This window comes from Leopardus geoffroyi, chromosome C1 (assembly GCF_018350155.1).
Source record: "Leopardus geoffroyi isolate Oge1 chromosome C1, O.geoffroyi_Oge1_pat1.0, whole genome shotgun sequence".
Taxonomy (NCBI): Eukaryota; Metazoa; Chordata; class Mammalia; order Carnivora; family Felidae; genus Leopardus; species Leopardus geoffroyi.
Window position 1 is genome coordinate 139367071 of NC_059328.1, and position 19890 is coordinate 139386960.

General features: G+C 34.3%; 1 protein-coding gene and 1 pseudogene across 5 annotated transcripts in view; one reads left to right on the top strand and one right to left on the bottom strand.

Moving 5' to 3' along the window:
• The window catches only part of MBD5 (methyl-CpG binding domain protein 5), a 449013-nt gene that overhangs the window by 207337 nt on the left and 221786 nt on the right, over window positions 1-19890 (top strand). For 3 of the 5 annotated variants that reach the window (XM_045479727.1, XM_045479733.1, XM_045479728.1), the window contains exon 3: window positions 13352-13499. The exons of the other annotated variants lie outside the window; for them this stretch is intronic. The gene's annotated coding sequence lies outside the window, so the exon portion shown is untranslated. The remainder of the gene's footprint in view (window positions 1-13351; window positions 13500-19890) is intronic. 5 annotated transcript variants of the gene reach the window in all.
• Window positions 5443-6566, bottom strand: LOC123596886 (annotated as a pseudogene).

Consider the following 19890-nt stretch of genomic DNA (forward strand, 5'->3'; position numbering starts at 1 on the left):
CCTGCCATTTGTGACAACATGGATAGACCTTGAGAGCATTCTGCTAAGTGAAATGTTAGCCAGACTTATGTATGGCCGCACTTATATGTGGAATCTTTAAAAAAAAAAAGATTGTGATGAGCACCAGGTATTGTATTCAAGAGTTGAATCACTAAATTCTATACCTGAAACTAATACTATACTGTATGTTAACTAATTGGAATTTAAATTAAAACTTGGGGAAAAAAACTCAAACTCATACATATGGAGAATAGAATGGTGGTTGTCGCCAGGGGCTGGAAAGTGGGAGAAATGGGAAATGATTTTTTTCGAAGGACGCAAACTTCCAGTTATAAAATGAATTAAATTCTTAGGATCTAATATTCAGCCTGGTGCTGAATGAACAATAACAGTTAACAGTAACTGCATTATATAGTTGAAAGTTGCTGAGAGAGTAGATCTTAAATGTTCTCACCACACACACACACAAATATAATTAGGTGAGATGATGAATGTGTTAACTAACCTTATTGTGGAATCATTTTGCAGTATAAGCATGTACCAAATCATCATGTTATACACCTTAAAGTTACTACTGTTGTATGTCAATTGTATCTCAATAAAGTTGGAGGAAAAAAGACACATCCTCTGAGGGGGAAAAAAAAACTATTTGTGAATATGTGAAATTATTTATGTTCTATGTTTATTTTTTAATGTTTATTTTTGAGAGCGAGAAACAGAATGTGAACGGGTGCAGGGCAGAGAGAGAGGGAGACACAATATGAAGCAGGCTCCAGGCTCTCAGCTGTCAGTATAGAGCCCGATGCAGGGCTCGAACCCACAAACCGTGATATCATGACCTGACCTGAAGTCATATGCTTGACTGACTGAGCTGCCCAGGAGTCCCTGCATTCTATGTTTATATCAAAAGTGAGGGGCTCCTGGGCGGCTCAGTCAGTTAAGCGTCAGACTCCATCTCAGCTCAGGTCATGATCTCATGGTTTGTGAGTTCGAGCTCAGCGTCAGGCTCTGCTCTGGCAATGCGGAGCCTGTTTGGGATTATCTCTCTCTCTCCCTCTCTCTCTCTCTGACCCTCCCCTGCTCACAACCTCTTTCTCTCTCTCTCTCAAAATAAGTAAATAAGCATTTTTTAAAAGGGTGAATATTCACTACAAACATATTAATGTATTTTATGATGAGATGCTGCCTAAATACCATTGGCTAATGTTACATAAAATTAAGTAAATGAATCAAATTACCTTTCTAAATCTGAAAAACTCCATTCCTAAATAATTTGTCCCCAAGAGTTTCTTTTTTTCTTTAAGTTTTACTTTTTTTTTAAATTTATTTTTATTTATTTTGAGAGAGAGCAAGTAGAAAAGGGGCAGCGAGAGAGGGAAACAGAATCCCAAGGGGGTGGGGGAGGGGTTCCAACTTATCAACCCTGAGATCCTGACCTGAGCTGAAATCAAGAGTCAATGGAGCCATGACTCTTGCATGGAGCCAATCCATGGAGCCATGCAGGTGCCCCTCCCCAAGAGTTTCTAAGAGGTGTATAAAAATTATAAAATGAGACATGCGAAGAATTATTGATGGTGTTTATCTATAGAAAGAAGATTGAGGCTTTTTTTTCACCTCATATCCTTCTGTGCATTTTGAATTTTGTATTGATCATGAATTTCTTTAAAAAGTGATTTTAAAAATAAGTTATGGTATATCTCTGTGATCAGGAAACTGTCAGTCTATCTCATGATTTTGAAGTGGGTGGTACTCACTTCAAGAGTCTGGGGAAAGTGGAGATCACTATGAGCTGGAGTAGAAAGGATAGACTTTATGGAAAATTTGGGGGCAAATTTTAAAGTATGAGAAAGGTTTGGAAAATGATACAGACAATGGAAGAGCATAGCAGAAGGAAGGATAATATTAGGTGAAAATACATAGTGTGTACTTTGATTGGTTTGGTCTTCTTGCTAATTGTACAGATCTGTTAATTTTTACTTTATATTACCCAAGAATTCTTTATTTTATATTCTTATGTATAGGACTTGAAAATATCTTGCAATAGAGATTAATTTAGTAGAATTTTCCTTTCATTGTTCTACATTAATTAGTTAATTAATCAATTGATTTTAACGTGGATTGCATGTCATACAATTTTGAAAACATGAAATAAGGGCACTACACTGTTTTTGCTTCACTCAGATAGCTACTTCAATAAGCTTAAATTATTAGACTCTTCATTTCTTCTAGGTGAAATGTGTGACTTGAAATAATTTTGTGATCTTGCCACATACCTAATTCTTGTTCAACATTTTTAGTTATCTGTTCTTGTCTTTTCTGTTACTGGTAAAGATTGTTTGACTATTACAATTATTTTTATAGGTTCTTTTTGCCTGTTTGTCATTTATATGAGCTCTTCATTCCCCAACTTTTCTCTTTAATTACTTATTTTTTTCTTAGAAACTCTCAAACTAAGCTTTTAATAACAAAGCAAATATTTCCATGAATTATAAAGTTAATAGAAATAGTGTCACCACGTGCCTCTATAAATATAATACTATACTATATACTTTTACTATATAATACTATACTATATACTTTTACTATAAATTATAGTAAAAGAATTATTTGAAGCAAATTAAATTTTAATTAAGTGTCTCCAGTTATGTTTCTGTGTGGGATTTATTAAACATCTTTATGTTTAATACAGAATTTTTCCAAATCCAAATGTGATTTTAACCCATATTATTACTTCTGTCTTTTAATTGGCATTAGCATGACATATTGTAACTGCATTTAATTTTACCATGAATGCATAGTTTTTTAATCACTTTATAAAACTGATTATGTAAACATAGTAGTCCATATAGCTGCATTTGCTACACATGACCATTTAATTATATATATTGTTAAGTTGTTTGATATTTTTAGTTTCATGTATTACTTAGTAATAAAAATATAAAATAAAGCTACCTATTGAAGGAAGGCATTAGTTTTTTTATTGCTTTTGCAGTTCCAACTAAAAGTCTAATGTAGACTTTATTTAAGAAGCTTAATAAATACTATTTGATCACAGTATCTTTATGTTATATAATAGATCTTAATATCATTTTCATTTCAAAAAGAAAAGTAAAGCCATAAAACTCCTAATTTCCTGCTGCAAGTATTACCCAATTTCTTCATCCTAAATATTAATACCTACGGGCTAATTTTCATACAAATCAGTTGCTACTTACTACGTTATCTTAACATATATGTACCCTTCCTATCATTCCTTTCTACCTCCAATGTTAAGAGTATGCCATTTATGAAAGACTACTATTCTTTTTCTAATACTTCAAACATGCCATATTATATTATACAAGCTATTCAAGAGATAGCAGTTTTTTAAAAATGATTGGGAAGCTCACAGTTGCTGAATTATCTAGATCCAATTATATTTTATACTTTGTTATTAAACATTATCATAACATTAAACTTATATTGTGATCTTAAAAGGACAAAACAACAAAGGAGAATTTTAAATGTTTTTGTGATTTACCACATATTGGGATAAATATTGGGAGCAGTTAGCTCATGGTCATATAACAGAATCTAGTAATCATATTATCATGTTGTATTTATAAATCAAAACTTATCCATTTTACCTATATTGCTCAATGTGAATAAAACATAAATTATAAAAAACAATTTAGATGACTAAATAAACTGGTAATTTGGTAAGAATTTTATCCCGTTGCAATTTATTTTCTAAGAATACTAAAGAAAGTATGTTGGTTTTTTGCTACATATACTGTTTTTTTTTTTTTTTTTGTAAATTTTCAATTGTACCTACATTTTATTAGTTATACTCTAAAAAAATTGTTTTTAGATATTTGCTTATGTATAATACACACACATATATATAAATGTATAAATGTTATATATGTCTATATACGTATATATACAAGAGAAGACTATGCAGTGTAAATTCAGTGTAGCTTTTCCTAATCTACTGAAGTACATTTCTCTTTTTACCCTTTGTTGACTACTTGTGATCTGCTAGAAGAAGAGGCCATTTAGCGGATCTTACTACCCAAACCATCTTCAGCACAAGCCTGATAGAACATCAAGTCAGGGACCCAACTGATGAACATAATTTTGGTGGGCTTTGCTTTTTCTTTGTTTTCTTTTTTCATTTTTACTCTATAATTCATCTTTTATAAATTAAAACTTAAGGTTGTTCAAGTGCAGACAGATTCTAGTTTCTTTATTCTTTCATTTTTCTGGTTGAATCTTCAATTTAAAATTTTCTCATTTCCAAAAGCCATTGTCTACAGTGAAAAGTAGCTTAATATTGGTTTATAAACATTCTCCAACTTAAACTGGAATAAAATAAATTTGGACTTTGGATTTACAGAGAAAATTGCCATATTAACTTTTTGTGACTGCTTTCATCATTTGATAGAAATTTTTAGTTGTTACATCTTTGAGGTAAGGACGTACTATAGTCTAGCCCAGGCTTACTTTATTATTTGTTTCTTTCCCTATGTTTCTTTTTGTATACATACTAATTATGTGTGCTCCATTTTTAGACCTATTTATGTATGTGTAGATTTTTAAATGTGAAATATCTGAAGAACTATATTTCTGTTTTCTTTTAGGTATATTTTATAAGATCAATGTAGTTATTCAGTCATGAACAGAAATATTTCTCTAGTATAATTTGTCTTGGCAGTTCACTTTAAATACTTTAGAAACTGAAGATTATCTGATCAAATGAATTCATTCTTAAGAAAAATTTAGTGGCAGCATTATTGAGATTCAATTCATACACTACACAGTTCACAATTTTAAATTGTACACTTTGGTTCTTTTTAGTATATATACAATGTTGTACATCAACCACCGCTACCTACTTTCAGAACATTTTCATCACCTCAGAAAGAAACCCTACACCTGTTAGCAGTTACTCTCCATTCCCCTCTACTACAAGTCCCTGGCGACCAGTTATCTTTTTATCACTGTGGATTTCCCTATTCTGGACATTTCCTATACATAGAATCATACAGTATGTGGATATTTGTGTCTGACTTTCACTTAGCATAATGTTTTCAAGGTTCATCCATCTTGTAAGCATGTGTTAGAATTTCAGTCCTTTTTATGGCCAAATAACATTCTATTGTATGGATTATACTACATTTTGTATATCTATTTATCAGTTAATGAGAGCCTTCTTAGTAATCTTCACTTATTAATAATTAATAATTAATTATAATCACTTATTAATAATCGATAATAATCACTTATTAATTAATAATCACTTATTAATATTCAGTGACAAGAAGCCTGAAATTATAGTTTAGTACTGAGCAGTCTTTGATGTACGTTGTAGAATTAAAAATTTGTGTTTTAAAAAAAGTTTCTGTATGTCTGTTTAATAGTTCTAAAAGATTTACGCTTGCCTTTCAAAATTTACAAAATTCTTAATTCCAAATCACATCACATCTGGCTCCAAAAAGTATTGGATGAGGGATTGTCTATAGTATCTGGAAATTAAAAGGGAAGGAAAAGTTGGTCATCTATAGGGAATATTCAATTTATCCTTTTTTCTCTGTAGCATTCAGTGGACACTTCTTTCCTTCTCTATATATGTCTAAATAAAGGACACCCTTATTGGCAATAATTTTAAGTCTTTGTCTTACTTTCCTCATCTCATTGGTCAGTATGCCCAGTGGTTTATAGCTGATTAAAATCTCTTAATTCATTCTCCCTGTTCTGTCTTCACCTCTAGGAACTGAGTTCATTTTTCCCCCAACTGGCACATTTATTAAGATTAAACATAAGACCCTTCTCTTCCCTTACCCCAGAAAGCTGTGCCCACAAAGTCCCAGGCTCCTGAAGCAGGGTCCCTCTGCCCCACTTCTGAAACAAGCTCTCAGGCTTTGGCAAAGCTCTCAGACTTTGGCAATAGCCTAAGTTGCCCCCAGGGCTGTGACCTGCTGGATCTTCTGGTTCATCATCTCCATGAGAGCCTGTTTCATGGCATGCTTCTCCTGCAGAGCTGGCTGCATTTTCTCCATTTGCATGGTGAAGAAATCTGTCTTCCTCTTGAAAAAGTCCTTGTCATCTTCATTTTCGTTTTTTACGTAGTAGCCTGTTCCCACATCAATGAGTACATGTTCCACATTATGTAGTTTTCCGGGGACATGCATAGGACTGGTCAGTGGGACGAGTAATTCTTTCCCCTCGTTGTTCTTGTTCAGCATGTTTAGACAGTCCTTGGCTTCCACACACTTGGTCTGTACCACCTTGATCTGGGCATCTTGTCCTTGATCTGGACAAGAAATCCACTTTCGGGTCCAGCTGGTTCTTGAGCATTTCTAGCTGCAGCAGGTTCAGCTCAGTGATGTTAACGACTAGGCTGTGTTGGGAAGCAAGTTCATTTTTGTTCTAGATTATAATATAGCAGTTTTTTTTTTTACACCTATCAGTAGTTTACCTTACATCAATTAGAGAATTTTAATCAAATTGTATTTGAACATTCTGTATACTTGTCTCTTTTCCAGCCTCTGGCCTGAAAATTCCTTGAAAGCAAGACCTGTCATTTATTTCTTAACTTTTTTCTACAGTAGCTGTCAAAGAGTTTGTACTCATCTGTTTGTTTGCTGAAAGAATAATGAATGAACGAGTAAATAAACATTATCACTTAAACTATATTGTTAAAAATTACATCACAAAATTTATTTATTTATCTATTCATTTACTTATTTATTTTACTTATTTATTTGAGAGAGAGCACGAGCATGCAAGTTGGGGAGAGGCAGGGAGAGAGAGAGACTCTCAAGCAGGCTCCACACTCAGAGTCTGATGCAGGGCTCCATCCCCCAACCCTGGTATCATGACCTGAGCCAAAACCAAGAGCCAGCTCCTCAACCAACTGAGGCACCTAACTACCCCAATCAAAATTTATTTTCAATGTAAACTAATATTTAATACACATAATAGAGACATTCAAATGGTTTCACTGCTAGTAAGTGACCTGCTCATTTAATTTACTTTTAATTATGTGGAGAGAAAATGATTTGACAATAGTATGCAATAGTAAATCTAAAATTATGACATTTTAAATAATACTTGACTTTGTGGCCAAATGAGTTTTTAAATGTATGTTGAAAAGTAACTCTAAGCTACAACATCAAAAGTAGGTGCCAGACTGCTTTTATGATCTCATCTTTTCGAGTTCTTTATCTTCTATGCTTTTGAAATGAACTGTTTTTAATTTCTAATAAGAAAATTTGGGGGCACCTGGATGCCTCAGTTGGTTGAGCATCAGACTCTTTTTTAAAAAAAAATTTTTTTTTCAATGTTTATTTATTTTTGGGACAGAGAGAGACAGAGCATGAACGGGGTAGGGGCAGAGAGAGAGGGAGACACAGAATCGGAAACAGGCTCCAGGCTCTGAGCCATCAGCCCAGAGCCTGACGCGGGGCTCGAACTCCCGGACCGCGAGATCGTGACCTGGCTGAAGTCGGACGCTTAACCGACTGCACCACCCAGGCGCCCCTGTTGAGCATCAGACTCTTGATCTCAGCATGAGTCCTGATCTCAGGGTTGTGAGTTTGAGCCCGTGCTGGGCTCCATGCTGAGCCAGGAGCCTACTTAAAAAAAAAAATTTGTGGGGGAAGGTGCCTTGGTAACTCATTCAGTTAAGCATCCGACTCTTAACTTCCACTGAGATCATAATCTCATGTTTTGTGAGTTTGAACCCAGTATCAGGCTGTTCTCTGACAGTGTAGAGTCTGCTTGGGATTCTCTCTCTCTCTCTCTCTCTCTCTCTCTCTCTCTCTTCCTCTCTCGCCCCTCCCCTGCTTGCATGCACTCATTCTCTCTCTCTCTTTCTGTCTCAAAAATCAATAAATAAACCTAAAAAAAAAGGCTATTTCGCTCAAGAAAATTTGGGATAGGATCATATTCTTTTGAATTTTGACTTTTTAAAAAGTATTTGAGACTTCTAGAAGTTCCTTTTGATTAGATAAATGCAACGTATAGATTTGATGATGGTTGTCTGAAGGCAAATTTATAGGCTTCGTAGAAATTTTATGCTACTCATTAATTATATGTCACCAGAAGTTCTTTGTGCTTCCTATCTTTAATCATCAGTCTATGTGACAGTAAGTTTCAAAAGTAGGCCTGAGAGCTAAACAGTTTAAACTTGTATAATAATCACAGACACCATGATATCAAGGAGGTCATCCATATGAACAGCCTAGGGGCTTAGAGGGAAGCACACTTCTGAGGTTCCTAGGATAGTCATTCACTCATCTGCCTCGGATGCTCTTAAGGGGAAGAAATATTTAACTATGCAGTTATTATTTTTTATTACAAGTTTAAATAGATGTCATTATTGCCTTTAGCATTATGAACTCCTTGGAAAACTGTGATCTTCTAGGTCAGGGGTCACCAAACTTGTTCTGTGAAAAGTCAGTAGTAAATATTTTAGCCTTCACAGTCCAACATATCTCCAGCACTACTCAGCTCTGCTATTAAGGTGTGAAGGTAGCATTAAGCAATACATTAACAGATGAGTATGGCTGTGTTCCAGCTGTAGTTATGGGCACTGGAATTTGAATTTTATATAATCTTCAGATGTCATAGAAGGTTTTTTGTTTTTGTTTTTGTTTTTGTTTTTGTTTTATGCTTTTAGACCATTTAGAAATGTAAATACCATTCTTGGCTAACAGGTCATACAAAAAAAGGTGTCAGACCAGATTTGTTTTCTGGGCTGAAGTTTGCCAGCCTCTGCTCTAAATGGTTAAATCCACCAGTTGAGAAAATATGCTTTAAGTAATCCTTAAACTCCTCCACTACCAAGTCTTTCACACCATTCCAAAGTTCTTAGTAATTTGAGCATATGCTTGATGACAAAAGGTGTTCAATTTGTACCTGTTCATCCCAAGGAGGTATTAAGAGGTCATGTTGTAATATGAAATCACTGAGATATGAAAATCACTGGTAAAGTGAAAAGTGTAACATAAATATGCCATTGCGTTAGTGGTTGCACTTTTTATGTACTCTTACATATGATTTCTGACAGAGCTCCCTATGCTGATATACCCCTCTTAAAGATTAGAAATAGATTAAGGGTTGCACATAAATTTTCTCCAGGCATTTTGCCTCCATATTCTCACACTTTTAAGCTACTTTTATCTTTTAACTACATAGATCTCTAGGTTCATTACTAATGGTACTGTAAAATGTTCAAATTATATTCCACATATTCTTTCTTATCACTACTCTGTGAGAGCAGAGACCGTTTTGTCCTTGCATATCCCCAGGACTCAAAACAATGTCTGGAATGTATTTGAGTCTCATATGTAGTGTCTGAGTTGAATTAGTAATTCAAATAATTCCATATGTTTACGTGATTTTTGTTATCAAAGGAATGTGGGAAGCCATATATAAACAAAATGTTTTTTAATGCATAAAATAAAATACATAGAATTACAAAGAAAGATTGACTTTATTCAACTTTACTGAAATGTAGTTCTATTCACAGATAGCCCATGGTTCTTAATATATTGAAAGATTTTTAACTGGTTATCAGGAAACACACAATCCGTAACTATAAATTGCAAAATTAATAAAATGTAAAACAATTGCAAACTTTATTTGGTCTCCTCTTTAAGAAATCTTTAGTCTGCATTTTTAAATTACAATAAAAACAATGTATTTTTTAAAAATCTGTTCTGTTAAATTTCTTTTGGTTACAACAAGGAAAACAGGTTCTAATAAGCTTAGTCAAAAAACGCATTTTTCCGAGGAGGTACTGTCATGGAATTGACAGGTGGGAAAGAAAGTAACAGGCGTAGCTCTGGTGATTTCAATTTTCTCCAGAGTAGGTCCATTGATGGTGGCTCCCAGTCATGTGCCCAGATTTCAAAATATCAGAAAGGAACCGGACTAATCCAGCTTGGATCACAGATGCATGTCTGAATTAGCCAAGGTCAGGGGCTGGAATCATGTACTAGAGATATCGGCACTGAGGTCCATTGTATGGTAGCAGAATGAGCTGGAAAGCCACCTCAAGAGATATGTATGTAGACTTATTAATCTGCTTCTAGGAAATAGTACATTTCTTGTACTTAACTAATTTTTTAAGAAGAAACGTTTCACTGCAAGACAACTTTGTCTATTGACAACAAGACTACCTTTATAATTATGAATTTTAATATGTACCAGATCACCTGTTGCTATATTAATAAATGGCTTAATATCATATAATACAGCTAGTATAACGTAGTGGCACTATAGCTTAGGTGGTAAGAGTGTGGACCCTTGAGCGAGACTCTGCATGGCTTCATCTCTCATATCACTTAAGTAACTATAAAAGTTTCGACAAGTTACTCAGTCTCTGCCCATCATTTTTATTGTCTATTAAAAAAAGCAGTTTATCAGTGAGCTTTTGCTGTAGTACCTATCATAATATCTCACTGGCATACTACCATAAGCTTTTAGTTTTTGCTCAGGAGACTGCAAGTAAGTTGAAGTAAGTATGATCACAGGCTGGGTTCAAATGGACTCAAGTGGAGGATGGATCTAAGTCTGAGCCATATGTCGCTCATATTCCTTGGAGCTAACTAAAGCATTTTTGTCTCAGAGTGAGAAGCAAGGTAATGGGAAGAAGTGCAACTGCACAAGCATATTTCAAGGTTCTGTTTGCATGATGTCTGCTGTTATCCCATTGGTCAAAGCAAGTCACATGGCTGAGTCCAAAGTCAAAGAGCAGAGAGGTACACATATACCTTCCATGGAGGTATATGAGGGAAAGGGAGGAATGATCCAATATACCACAGGGGATAATATTACTACCTATCTGATGGAATCATTGTAAGTTGTAAAGAGCTTAGGATAGTGGCTGGCACAGAGTAAATGATCAATAAATACTTGCTATTATTGGGCATACTCTTATGAAGAAACTCACACAAAAGCTCAGGACTGTATGTGACATAAAATGTATTTGACACAAATGGCATTTCATTGGCATTGAGCAGACATGCTAAAATTTAATTTAAAACTGGTATCTATTTTTGTTATTGTGATCAGATGAGCAAGGTTATGTATGTATCTTTCAGACTGGTTAGCCAACTGTGATAGAGTGATTACTAGCTCAATTATTTAACTGTTAGTAGAATCATAGAACTACTAAAGACCACTGAGTTCTATGCTCTTGTTTCACAGATAATGCATTCAGCCAAGAATCGTGAGATACCTAAATGAAAGAGAAAGAACTAGATGGATAAGGATGGATGTGTGAATGATAAATAGATAAGGAATTAACTAGAAAATGGGAATGCAAGGAAGATCAAACCTAGATCCCTAGAATTCTAGTTGAAAATTCTTGCCACTGTATCACACAACCCAGGTGTTGTTTCCTATAGTTTTATTGAAAGGCCATTTATCATATTTTTCTTTTAATGAACCTTAAAAGAAGAAGTAATTTTAAGAAGCTTTTAAAATATGATTTTTATACTATTCTTTCAATTGAGAAGAAATATATTCTTACAGGTTAGGATTTAGTTATAATGCAAAAGAAAAAAAACAAAAACAAAAAACAAAAATCTCTGGTCTGGTGAGCATACCGGGTGGTCATTCCTTTGTGTTTCATGGAATACAAATATACAAGAGAGGCAGTAAACAAATTAATATATAGGATATTCCACAATCTCTTATGTGAAATTCCAAAATCAAAAAGCTCTGAAACTGAAGGTGTTTATAATTCATATTGTGGTAAAACCTGACATAATCTTAATTCATTTAATAGTGAAACTTGTATGAGGCTATGGTCTTTTTTAAAATCCCACTTAGAATGTGTAAATGTTTTGCTGTAAATATATTAACCTACTAGACTTCTCAGATACAGAAGGAGGAGCATGTTACCTAATTACAGTACATGTACCATATTACCTTTAAAAACTCAAATAATACTTAATTCTAAAAATATACGTGGTCCCTATAAGGATTGTGTTGGGCTATATAACATCACAAATTATAAATACCATGAATGAAAATGAAGCAGATATAGGCATAAAGAATGGGGTCCTATTGGGAAGGAAGGGTGAGTGTTGGAGGTTGCTTGACTGGAGTAATAAGAGAAGGCATCTCTGAAGGGTGACTTTTTTGTTGGCTTGTTTGTTTGAGAGAGAGAGAGAGAGAGAAAGAGAGAGAGAGAGACAGCACAAGCCAAGTAGAGGGGCAGAGGGAGAGAGAGAATCCTAAGCAGGCTCCACACTCAGTGCTGAACTCAACATGGGGCTTAATCCCACAGAGTGAGCCAAAATTAAGAGTCAGATGCCCAGCAGACTGAGCCACCCAGGCGCCCTGGGAGGTGACTTTTGAGCAGATTCTTGAAACATGCAATGATGCTCTTAAGAGAAAAGAAAGTGTTTCAGTTACTGGGAACAAACATTTGGCTATCTGGGGAAAGTGTTCCAGTCTAAGGGAAGACAAAGGTCAAATACAGAAACCAAAAGTGTGCTTAGCATATTTGAGGAAGAGCAAGAAGGCCAGTAAGGCTGTAGAATACCAAGCAAGAAGAGAGTTATGAGATAGGCTGACAGATAAACAGGGGCCAAATCATGTAGCTCAGGAGAAGACTTTATCACAACTGTTACGGGAAATCTTTGGAGGGTTTTGATCAAGGCAGTATCTAAGATACAATTTTCTTTTTAAAAACATCACTCTTTTTCTCTGTGAATAATAAAAATGGCATTCTTTTGGAAAAATAAAGGATCCTAGCTCTGTTTGAAATTCAGAAATTTAATGGTAAAGTTTAATTTATTAATAAAATAGTATCTTAGTCGTACTTTAATAAAATATTTCTTTGAGCAAATGCTGCGCTATGAATTTATCTAAATATTACTAAACTATTGCGTTTTTTTGTTTGTTGTTTCCAGAATTTTCTGTAAGCATTAAGGCTGAGAAATTAGCTTGGTCATGATAATGCTTTTCCCAATCTCCCTCTTCCAAAGATTATTCTCTTCTACCTGCTAAGAGACAACCAGAAGAAAGAGCCCTAAACTTGAAGTAATAAGAACTGTTTCTTCATACTAGCCCTGACACTAATTGACTGTAACTTTGCTTGAGTTGTTTAACCTCTTGGATTTTGGTTTCCTATAGTGCAAAGTATGGGGATTGAATCATCTGATTGACATAGCTCTTTCTTGCTTGCAGTCATAAATTTAGCAACTTGTGTATAAGGCTAAAATTCTATGATTCTTAATGAGAACTCATAAACATCTCAAAGTGTCCTTAAATGTGAATCTAAAGAAATACACAATAACTGGCTATCTGTTCAAAATTGGTAAATTCACTCTTGTTTCCTTTTTAACAGGACCAAGGAAACAAATATCAGAAGCCAAGAGCACAGAATACTTTCTTTCATCAATCCATAGAACCCTGATACTTCTCTAATTCCATCACACACAAAGGAATGACCACCTTGGCAGATGGCCACAAAGGATGTCAACAATTCTTTGGAGGCAAGCAATGAAATATTTATACTATGAGATTTCTGTTGTTAAGTATGTAGAAATAAGTAGTATTATCTTGCATTTTAATGGAAAAATAAAATGTTCTTTAATATAACAATTTTATATATGAAGCATAGCTAATATGGCTATTTCTTATAGTTAAGCTATTTAAGTAACAGAAACTAAGCACCCATGTTTGAAAACAGTGCTATTTGTATCCATCTTGGACACATCTATCATCTAACTACAAATACTAAATAGTTTGGGGGATTATAATTATTTTTTATTTGGTTGGAATGATCCATACCGTTTATGAAATTTTTTTGTTTCATTCCAGCATTTTTTCTTACTTATTTTTAACAACTATTCTGAAGTGCTCCAAAATCTTGGAAAGTCATCTCTTTACATTCCTCACAGCTTTATATTTTGTGAGAATCCTGCATCAAAAGAACTCATGGAACTTTTAGTTCCTTTCTCAGCAGCTCTTATTGTTCTTGGAAGAGTAGTCAGCCAAGGATTGTGGACCACAGTGCCGTCTTCAAAATTGAAATTAATTACATTACCAGTTAAAGGGAAAGTTTGCTTGGAAAGAAATTGACTGTATTTTAAAGAAAAAAAGTATAAATATAAGGAATCTGCCTTTGCCACCTTCATGAAATATAAAACCTTAAGTAGATGAATATGAAATGAAATAAAAAATAAACTCATAAAAATTTAAGTAGAATGCACTAAAATTGAATTTTTCAAAGGATTTTATACAAACAAAGAAACTGTAGATATGCTCAGAATTTCTTATTTAGTACTAATTCAACTCATAGGCCTGAGGTCATCTAGCAAACGAGTCTGCTTTTTAAGTTGTACATAGAGGAACACTTTCTAAGTAAAGGAGGACATAAATGTTTAAAAAGTCCAGCGCAGAGCTTCTGAGTTTTCTTTCAGTAACTAGAGTCAGAATTAATTCTTGATTTCCTGTTGGGGAAAATTTCATCTAATTACATTCACGTTATTCTGCAACTTTTTGGACAGCAAATCCTGATCACCAAAGAAAGGAAAAAGCAGCTGTGTTGCCCTTGCCTCCACAGTTATAAGAATAGCATTATTATGTAGTCACTGGGCTTGGAGAACCAAGAGTGGCTATCCACTGGCTGCCTTCTGGCAGAGACACACCTAACCCATTCTGAACTGCTGGCAATGTGTGCCTTCTGTTCCTAAGGATCTTCAAAGAAATAGTTTCCACTGCTTCCTTTAGCAAACCAATCTAGTAGAACAGCTCTCGGGGATAGGAAGTTCATATGACGCTCTACACACTTTCAGTGGTTGTTTCTAAAACTTGTTTTCTTAGAATTATACTTTAATCGTGATTTAAAACTTTTCATAGTTTGATACAATCCACTTAACTATTTTAAGAAAATACTTAAAACTGACCATTGCTAAATTAGTAGGAATAGTTTCCATAAACACTGCTTCTCCATAAGCAGCCTATTTTTGTCAAATTTTCCCTAATATTTCCTTTTTTGACTTATTCACATATCATATTCTATCTAAGTTTTTCTTTAACCACAGCAATATATCTTTTTTTAAAAAATGTTACTTACTTATTTATTTATTTATTTATTTATTTATTTTGAGAGAGAGGGAATGGGAATGGGGGGAGGGGTAGAGAGAGAATCTCAAGCAGGCTCTGTGCTATCAGAGGTACCCCAGGGCCTCCCAAGTACCCCGAAAGCAACATATCTTCTGTCAGATAGCTGTAATTTATATATCTTCCACATTATACTAAAAACCAGTCATTTGTTCTCTTTGAATCACATTCTATTTATGACCATGTCATTAATAAGCCACAGATATTTATAATTCTAATCAAAAGTGCTATTTAATTTTTTTGCCATATTTTAAGGCTTATTTGAATATTATAGTTGTAAAAACTTTTAGTACCTAGAAAGACAATTAGAGCATAGCAGGTATAACTTATGAGTCCAGTATATAATAAGTCAAATTCAAAGAACATAGTAACACTAACTAATTAACCACCACTCTGCCACACCTACCATGCTGTGTGACCATAGACAAATTATTGGTTCTCTTTGACCCACAATTTGTAAATTTTTAAAATTTGAATGGTAATGTAATTTCAAGAATTAAATGAGATAGGTGATATAATTAAAAATCTTAGGTATTTAGCATTTGCCGTAGCTCATAATTCAATAAATAGGCGATATAGTTATTCTCCTTTTTTAAAATGATTGAAAACAGATTTCCTCATGGTAAGCTCAACTCTTACAAAAGAAATAGTTAATTTTCCCATTATACCCATGCCAAATTTGTTTTACACCATTATGTTGTTGTACCGGAACTAAATTTTGTTTACTGAAATTTCCCAACAAGCAGTTTATGTTTAAACATGTGAAAATGCAGTTTATCAAAAAATCACTGTTTAAAATCATAGTTGTTAGGAAAAATGATTGTTAACCTTTGAGTCTCATGAAAACTATACATTCCAAACTTTGTAAGTAATTTTACTAGGGTACTCATCAACTCACTGCCTGCTCTAAAATTTTAACTTTATATCAACCACTATTATTTGCAGAAATATTCCATGTGCAAGGCAGAGTGGTTTGAAGAATTTTCTTCTTGGGATTAAGTATCTTTTATGTATACATTGATCAGGTGTTTAGTCTGAGAAACTGATATTTCCACTAGAAAAATAAAAGTAAACAGGCAGTTTGGATTTTTTATTAGTTTCCTATGTCTGCTGTAACAAATTACCACAAACTGGGTGGTTTAAATTTTGAAAAAAATTATTTTCTCACAGTTCTTGAAGCTGAAAGTCCAAAATCAAGTTCTCTGCAGGACCATGATCTTTTAAAGGCTATAGGGAAGAATCTGCTACATGCCTTTCTCTTAGCTTCTGGTGTTGCCTAACAATCTTGGCATTCTTCCATTTATGCTCATTACATCAATCTCTGCTTCCCTTATCACATGGTTTTCTCCATGTGTTTCTATGTCTTTTCTCCTCTTCTTATAAGGCCACAGTCAGACTATAACCCACCCTATATCAGCATGACTCATCTTAACTTGATTACATCTGCAAAGACCCTATGTGCCAACAAAGTCACATTCAAGGGTCAAGGATTAAGATTTAAACATATTTTGGGAGAGGTAACACAACTCAAACAATAATACTGTCATATATTTTTTTGAACTGAGAATAAAGTTAGGGAAGAAAAATTGATTGTAAAAACAAGAGAATTTCCTTTTCCTAGGAAAGAGGTTGTTTCACTTGTGACAAGATACGCTCTATTAATAGATGTACATATTTTGCTTACAATGATTTGGTAGTACCATTTCTTGAACATAGATGTTTCTTGATAATACTTTTGCCCAGCTACTCTTTAGCTCTATAATTTAAAGTTATAAAACAATATCTATCATTTTGTTGGTTTACTTGAGCTCAGAGTTCAGATATTAGTTTTACAGTTTTATGGTTGAGGCTTGTATCCATATTATATACATCAACAAATGAGATTCCCTAAAGACTATAGAGATGGCATCGTATTTGCATTTATAATTGTACTGGTAGTTATATTTGTAAATGAACTGAGTTAGTTTTTCCTTTGCTAATCTTGATTCAAACCAGAGCTACTTTTTTATTTTCATGGGTAAGAAATTAACTTTGAATTCAAATTAAGAAACATTGTTGATCTTTCAAAATGAACATAGCCACTATATGTTTTTAACATTAATTCTATAGCCTATTCTAATAAAGCTAATTCTAGTGAAGTCTTTCTTATATATAATTCAGTATGTGGTATATATATCATCAGTACATTTTTATCTTTTTTATGGCCATTTCCCATATATTTAGATAATTATCACAAAGTTTTCATATAATACAACTTACACAAGATGTACCCTCTTATTTCAGAACTTCAATAAGAAAATTTTCTGTGTGTCTTCTTTGAGCTTCTAAAAAGGAAGGGAAGTAAAGCATTATAAACTGTTATGGGAGTGAAGAAAGATGAAGTAGGAAGATCCTAAGCTCACTTTATCTTATGGCTACAGCTATATAATACCCGCTTCAGTGTAAATAGCCCAGAAAATGACCCAAAGACTGGCAGAACAGACTCTCCACAAGAAATAGAAAGAGGCCACATTATATAGGGTAGGAGTTGTGGTCAAGAGCCAAACTGACCCAGAGGACTTTCTGCAGGAGGGAAGGACACCAAGGGCATGGATAGAGGAAAGAAACATACCCTCACCCCAGGCATAACAACCCACCTAGAAAAGACAAATCTCAGTAACATTTGGCTTTGAAAACTTGTGGGGCATAATTTGTGAGTTCTTACAATCACTGGGGCTTAACACCTGGAACTTTAAAAATCAGTAAGCTCAGCTACAGGAGAGCTGGAAGGACAAGAGGAAATTGAATCCCCACCCTTAAAGAGACAGCACATCTGCTGAAGGGACTGTCTTTTTTCCATTGGGATATTCTTTCCTGATTTGTTGAAGATTAGTTGGCCATACGTGTGTGGGTCCATTTATGGGTTCTTTATTCTATTCCATTTATCTGTGTGTCTGTTTTTGTGCCAGTACCATACTGTCTTGATGATTACAGCTCTGTAATACAGCTTGAAGTCTGGAATTGTGATGCCTCCAGCTTTGGTCTTCTTTTTCAACATTACTTTGGCTATTCAAAGTCTTTTCTGGTTCCATACAAATTTTAGAATTGTTTCTTCTCTATGAAGAATGTTGGTGTTATTTTGATAGGGATGTCACTGAAAGTGTAGATTGCTTTGGGAGATGTAGACATTTTAATAATATTTGTTCTTTCAATTCATTAATTAAATTCAATTCAATTTTTGTCTTTAATTTCTTTCAGAAGCTTTCTATAGTTTTCAGCATACAGATCTTTTACCTCTTTTGTTAGGTTTATTACTAGGTATTTTATGGTTGTTGATGTAACTGTAAGTGGGATCAATTCCTTGATTTCTCTTTCTGCTGCTTCGTTATTGGTATAGAGACATGCATCCGATTTCTGTACATTGTTTGTATATCCTGCAACTTTGCTGAATTCATATATCAGTTCTAGTAGTTTTTTGGTGGAGTCTTGCAGGTTTTCCATGTAAAATATCAAGTTATCTGTGAAAAGTGAAAGTTTGACTTCTTCATTGCCAATGTGGATGCTTTTATTTCTTTTTGTTGTCTGATTGCTGAAGCTAGGAGTTCCAGTATTGTGTTGAACAACAGTGGTAAAAGTAGACATCCCTGCCCATAATAGGCAAAGAGAGCCATTGCAGACCACTGAACTGAAAGCAAATGCAGCTCAGCCACAACAGTAGGACACACAAAACACACACAGGAGATACCCCTGAAACACCAGGTTTTGGTGAGCAGGGGACATTGCATTGCAGAGTACTATAAGACCTCTTCTATATAATGCCACTACTTGCAAGAGCAGGAGATGTAGCTGACTTTTCCTATCACATAAAAACAGATCAGAGAGTTAGACAAAATGAAGAGACAGAGGAATATGTTCCAAATGAAAGAATAGGACAAAATCACAGCAAAAGACCTAAATGAAATGTAGGTAAGTAATATACCTAATAGAGAATTTAAAGTAGAGATCATAAAGATACTCACTAGACTTGAGAAAATAATGGAGGACCTCAGTGAGACTCTTAAAAAAGAATAGAAAACATAAAAAAGGAACCAAATAGAGATGAAGAACTCAACACCTGAAATTAAAAATCACTAGAGGGAATAATTAGTAGACTAGAGGAGGCAGAAAAATGGGCCAGTAACCTGGAGGACAGAGTAATGGAAAGCAATCAAGCTGAACAGGAAAGAGGAAAAAAATAAAAAATGAAAATAGATTGAGAGAACATAATGACACCATCAAGTATAATAACATTCATATTATAGAGCTCCTAGAATAAGAAGAGAGTGAAAAGTAGGCAGAAAATGTATTTGGAGAAATAATAGCTGAGAACTTCCCAAATCTGAAGAAGGAAATAGAAATCCAGATTCAGGAGGCACAGAGAGTCCCCAACAAAATCAACCCAAAGAGGTCCACACCAAGTCACATAGTAATTAAAATGCCAAGATAATGAGAGAATTTCAAAAATAGCAGGAGGAAAGAAAACATTTACGTACAAGGGACACCCCTTAAGGCTATCAGCTGATTTTTCAGCAAAAACTTTTCAAACAGAAGGGACTGGCCTTATATAGTCAAAGTGCTAAAGGGGAAAAAAAAAAACTTCAATCAGGAATCCTCTATCCAGCAAAGCTATCATTCAGAATGGGTGAGTTTCCCAGACAAACAAAAGTTAAAGGAATTCATCACCACTAGACAAGACTTACAAGGAATGTTAAAAGAGACTCTTCGAGTGGAAAAGAGACC